This window comes from Limanda limanda, chromosome 3 (assembly GCF_963576545.1).
Source record: "Limanda limanda chromosome 3, fLimLim1.1, whole genome shotgun sequence".
NCBI lineage: Eukaryota > Metazoa > Chordata > Actinopteri > Pleuronectiformes > Pleuronectidae > Limanda > Limanda limanda.
Window position 1 is genome coordinate 2,608,931 of NC_083638.1, and position 6,000 is coordinate 2,614,930.

Genomic DNA, 6,000 nt, shown 5'->3' on the forward strand with positions numbered 1-6,000 from the left:
ACGTTAAATTCCGTGACCACACCCACATTTGGCTCAAAGTCAAGTGACTCAAGTTCATATCCAGTTAAACCCTGACAACAGTTCAGTCTGCACACAGACACACACAGACTCACTAGTATTTCTACACACTTCATAATATCTACAGCAGCCGGTCTGTTTTCAGTCTGGTCTCAGGTGTGATTGATTAACGTGGTTCACGCCTCCTCGGTCTGAAACGTTTCTCACATCAGGTCACACAACTCATCCTCCGAGTCTGAAGATCCGACTCACTTAATTCAATTGACTAATTTCTCAGACTGAACCTCGTGCTGCTGCATTTTCTCATCAGATTCAATCCAGAGTCGGACTCTGAACGTACCAACGTGCAAACCACATCAAGTGCTCATGAAGAAGAAGTAGTGGAACAAGAACAAGTACAGAAAGGAGTAGTAAAGGAAGAAGAAGTAGAAATAGTCAAATAACCGGTAGTAATAGTCGAAGAAATAGTCCGAAAAATGTTGTCAAATTAGTTGAAGAGAAAGTAGTAGAAGAAGTAGTTAAAAGCTGAGTCTCAGTTCAGGGGCTGCATCCTGTAGAGGCTTCACATGACTTGACTTAGACTTTGTTGTCCAAATAAAGACTGGTTGCATCATTTCAGGTCAGCCTTCGTGGTTCACCCTAGCCCCCCTTCGTAGACCAGGTAGAAAGTTTCTTCCAAAAGATGCAGACACTAAATTGAGACACAGTTTAAGAAGAAGTACTGGAAGTAGTCGAAGAACAAATACTAAGTAGAAGAACTAGAAAAAAATACTCGTCTCGAAAACCTTCCAGTTAAAACAAACATCGGTTGCTTCACAGTCACGGTTCAGACCTGAAACACTCAGTGAACTCTGAGTTAATATTTAACAAGAAGCTGAACCTGAGGGGCTGAAGCTGCTACTCTGTGTTCATCCTCTCAACATGTCTGAAACTTCTGATCACAACACTAGTAAACTCATTTAAGGTTGAAGAGACTGAAAACTGCAAAGGTTTGAGTCTTTATCAGAAAAACTGCTGCCTGGAGAGGGAGGTATAAAGTAAAGGAATGTTAGCTTAGCCATAGCAATAATCTATTTACAAACAGAAACACACAAACCCACAACACACCAGACATTAAAGAACCCCTGACTATCTTTGATTGAGGAACAGCGCCCTCTGCAGTCACATGTGACAAATAAGTCAGAGGAGCCAGGTGGTTTCATGAGCAGTTTTATGGATCTTCTCCTGCAGCCTCCTGGTAAAATGTCTCTTACATGTCAGAGACCATGTGAGGAACCAGCAGGACGATGTGTGGAAGCTTCCCAGTGAGCGAGTGGACGTGTGGACGAGGTTTCTAACACGTGACGTGAAACTGGAAGAACACAAAGATCTCAGGATGAAGAAGAGGAGCCGGACACGTAGAAGACGAAGACGTCCACTTGGAAACACGAGGAGATTCCAGATCTTCTGGTGATGAGGGCGACGCCGTGTGGAGGAGCTGGAAACAACAACACTGATCTGTCCACAGCAGAGTTTATACGTCATGTCCCGCCTCCTGCTGCTCTACAGGCTCCGCCCCTGCTGCTCTACAGGCTCCGCCCCTCGCCTGGATGTTCCTACACGTTCCTGTTGGTGTGAACGAGTCTGGTACAACTCAGACGGACCTTGTGATTGTCCATCGTCTGACATGTGATGTTCGCTACGCTTCTGTCGTAGCAAATCTGCAAATGTTCGTGGGAATCCTCGAGCTGAGGAACGGAAAGCGAAGTGGACATTTCTCACTTCAAGTTTTGTTTAAAAACAAAAACAAAAAAGTTGCGTTGAAACCAAGTAAACAACCCTGGACATGATGGAGGCTTCCACAGAAACATCTGATCTTCAGTCCTCACAACTGAGACAGAGACAAGAGATCCTGCCAAACAAAATAACAGATATTTATAGAAAATCTTGTGTGGAAGCAGTGACTCCACCCTGCAGACCGCCGCCTCCTCCACACTGATGTTACTGTCATCACTACTGCACACACACACACAGAGACACACACACAGAGACACACACACACACACAGAGACACACACACAGAGACAGCATGAACAGGAAACCAGGGAGTGCGTGTGGATGCATGTTCACAAATCTTCTCACGAGGACAAAAACCCACAAATCCTGCAGAGCGAGAACGTTCAGCTGCTCCTCACTTTGTCCTTCAAAGATAGTACTGGGTATAGGATCAAGATCAGGATCAGGATCAGGATTAAGGATCAGGATCAGGGTTCTGGAGTTAAATCAGTGTCTCTGCGGCCGGGTCCGGGTGTGACCCCCCCGACATCACCACCACCACTCGGCTGCTGTTGAATCATTTGCTCGTTTTGAGTCGACCTACATTACAGACGTTGTGTAACTCCTGTCGGTCATGAGGCTCATGGAGCTGCTCAAACTCTAATGTTGTTTTTTAAAATTCAATTATATAATCAAGTTTACAAAATCTATGGACTGTTAATAAAGATGGACAGATGACAGCTCATCAAACTGAAGCCAGATCATCGGGCTCACGTATGAATGCGATATGATTCTCTGCTAAACTTCTTCACAGAATTTCACGCTAACGTGCGTCGCCCAATTTTTCTAACTAGACGGCAAAGCTCCGCAAGCTTCACGTAGCCGGCAAGGCTGTGATTGGTCCGCTAACTACATCCTTTCCGGAGTCGCATTTTCGCTTTCATGCCCGGAACCGGCGGAAACCACGGAAGATCTAGAAGAACGAATATGGACCAAATAGAAGAGCACTTGGCAGAAGAGATCCGAAACTATGACCACTAGTATAACCCGTCACTGACCGGAGGATTTGTCCGCCAGAAAAAGGCTCTGAGTATAGAATAAACTGCTCTTCTTCGTGTGTGGCATGAAGAAGAGCCGACTTCGACAAAAAACATTACTCCGCCTAGTGTTCTGGCGGGGAATTGCTTTGCAACACGATCAACGCTTGGAAAACCATGAATGAGAACGAGTCCTGCGTCACAACTGCGTGAAAAGCCGCAGACGCCGTTGCAGAAGCATGCGCCGTGATCAAACTACAAACTACTACAGACGGTCATCTGCACTTCTGTACAGTATATTTTGGATTCGTACGGGTTATTGCAGGTTCGATACTTTTCATACAACTTTCAAATGAACGTTCACATTTTAAGTTAAAAGTGTCTGTTGTGTCTGTTTTTCACTGTTTGTAACAGACAAAATATCTCAAATGTTATGTTGATCATTTTCAGCCCTGTCATTAGAACCACAAACAAGTGTGTGTGTGTCTGTGTGTGTGTGTGTCTGTGTGTCTGTGTGTGTGTGTGTGTGTGTGTGTGTGTGTGTGTGTGTGTGTGTGTGTGTGTGTGTGTGTGTGTGTGTGTGTGTGTGTATGTTTGTGTGGACCAGGTGAGGCCGAGGCTCTTTTGTTGAACTGAAATACCGCTGAGAGAAGAGAAGAGCTTTGGAAGCGATGGAAGCTGCTGGATGGTCGCATGAAAAGAGATGGAGTGAGGGACAGTGGGGACAGAGAGAGAGTGAGAGAGAGAGAGAGATAGACAGACAGAGAGAGAGAGGGGGGGAGAGAGAGGTGTGAGAGAGAGAGAGAGAGAGAGAGAGAGAGAGAGAGAGAGAGAGACAGTTACAGAGTGAGTCAGTTAAAGAGAGAGAGGGACGGTGGGGACAGAGAGAGAGGGGCAGTGGAGAGAGAGGGGCAGTGGAGAGAGAGAGAGAGACAGTTACAGAGTGAGTCAGTTAAAGAGAGAGAGGGACGGTGGGGACAGAGAGAGAGGGGCAGTGGAGAGAGAGAGAGAGAGAGAGAGAGAGAGAGAGAGAGAGAGAGAGAGAGAGAGAGAGAGAGAGAGGGACAGAGACAGTGAAGGAGTGAGAGAGACACTTGATTAAAGTGACAGTTTAGGAGAGAGAGAGAGAGAGAGAGAGAGAGAGAGAGAGAGAAAGAGTGAGACAGTTAAAGAGAGAGAGGGACAGAGACAGTGAAGGAGTGAGAGAGACACTTGATTAAAGTGACAGTTTAGGAGAGAGAGAGAGAGACAGTTGCAAAGTGAGACAGTTAAAGAGAGACTGAAGAAGTGAGAGACAGACAGACAGAGAGAGAGGGACAATGGGGACAGAGAGAGAGGGACACTTGATTAAAGTGACAGAATGAGAGACAGTGTGGACAGAGAGAGAGAGAGAGAGAGAGAGAGAGAGAGAGAGAGAGAGAGAGAGAGAGAGAGAGAGAGAGAGAGAGAGAGAGAGAGATGGACAGTGGGCACAGTCAAACACACAGAACTGAATCAGCGGACAAACGGGGACCGTGTCCTCTTGGCGGGACACCATGTCCCTGTAAACCGTCAGTGGACTGGAGACAGATCAGACGTGTCCTCACCTCCTGGTCCCGGACAGCGGCTCCTCGGCTCCTCTGCTCCCGCTGTCCCGCGTCGGTTCCCCGCAGGAAATCCCTCTGTCTCCGGGTCACCGTCCGGTCCACACGGCGATGGACACGGGTTAGATACCGGGTTAGCTCCCGGGTTAGTAACCGGGTTAGATACCGGGTTAGTAACCGGGTTAGCTCCCGGGTTAGTCACCGGGACTTGCTGCTTGTCTTCGCCTATAAAAGTCAATAGGACTGCGGGCTGACCGTGCTGCGTTCACTGACAGTGGGACATGTGAGGACTGTGTGAGCTGGGCGAGCATGAGCGATGAAACAAGTCCTGACTTTATAGACAGGAGGGCGGGACCGACTGGGTGGACTACGGCAGGGTGTTAGGGCCATATTGAAGAGAAGGTAACTCGAATAAAGATCCTCCAGAGAATATCAGAATGAGCCAGGAATACAGCGGGAGATCGATGTTGACGATGTTTCTAACACGAGGACAAATAAATAAATGATAATAATATTAATGTCTCTGGATAAAAAAGTGGAACCACACAAGTAGACGACACAGATGAAGATGTCAAGAGAGCTGTTGCACTTTGACATCACAGCGATTCATCTTCTCAAAGAAATAGTTCCTGCAGCTTACCACCTACTATTACTTTTTATCATTGTTTTACTTTGTACGACGACAAACTTTGTCTACTTCTTTGAGTGAGCAGTCGGTGGAAACTCTTTTCCTGCAGGAGTCAGAAGTCGGAGCAAATAACTACCGGAACATTGTACAATCTGTACGAGTGGATCTTGAAGGCAGCATCGCTTACCCTTCAAAAACATGACACACACATACAAACACAGACACACACAAACACACACACACAGAGATCAGAGATCAACACAATCAAAGTGTTTGCATTCTGGGAAATTATCATTAGATAACTTTTCCTAAAATCAGAAAATGTGGACAAAGTCAATGGGACCTCACCTCTGACCTCTTTAATTTACCGTTTGTTAAATTAGTTTCGTCTCAAGGAGCCCCCTGGTGGCTACTTGTAGTACAAGTCATAAACCACACATCCTTAATGCTAGTGACATATACTTTATACTTATATTTTATTTATATTCTTACTTTTCATTTTGTTATTCAGTTGTCCTAAAACACACACACACACACACACAAGCTCCATTTGAAATTATTTTATTTAAAAACAGGTTGTCGTGAACGCACAGCAGCACTATGATGTCACACATTCTTCTTCTTCTACTGTCAAATATTTAGCAGTGATGATGACGCTTCCTGTGTCCAGCTTCAGCTCCTTCGCTCATTCTGAATTTTCCCTTCAGCTCAGAGCGACACAATGAAAGCTTCCTCTGCTTCCTGAGGCCTTTCCTGTCTCTCTCTCTCTGTCTCTCTTTCACTCACAGACACACACACACACACACACAGACACACACACACACACACAGTTTCCATTCTTGTTTTGGGAGGTGCCACATGTTTCACTGCAGCTCTGGATTAGTCCAACAGAAGCTCAGCAGCGCCCTCTAACAGCAGCAAACTGGTAAAACAGACTTTACCAGTTTGTTATAATAGCAAATCAAATTTCAAACCACAA

At 45.9% G+C, this 6,000-nt stretch overlaps 1 protein-coding gene across 1 annotated transcript in view; it reads right to left on the reverse strand.

Moving 5' to 3' along the window:
- Nucleotides 1-4,585, reverse strand: part of kifc3 (kinesin family member C3) — a 34,254-nt gene extending 29,669 nt beyond the window's left edge. The window contains exon 1 of the mRNA XM_061067565.1: nucleotides 4,397-4,585. The gene's annotated coding sequence lies outside the window, so the exon portion shown is untranslated. The remainder of the gene's footprint in view (nucleotides 1-4,396) is intronic.
- Nucleotides 4,586-6,000: the final 1,415 nt, after the last annotated feature.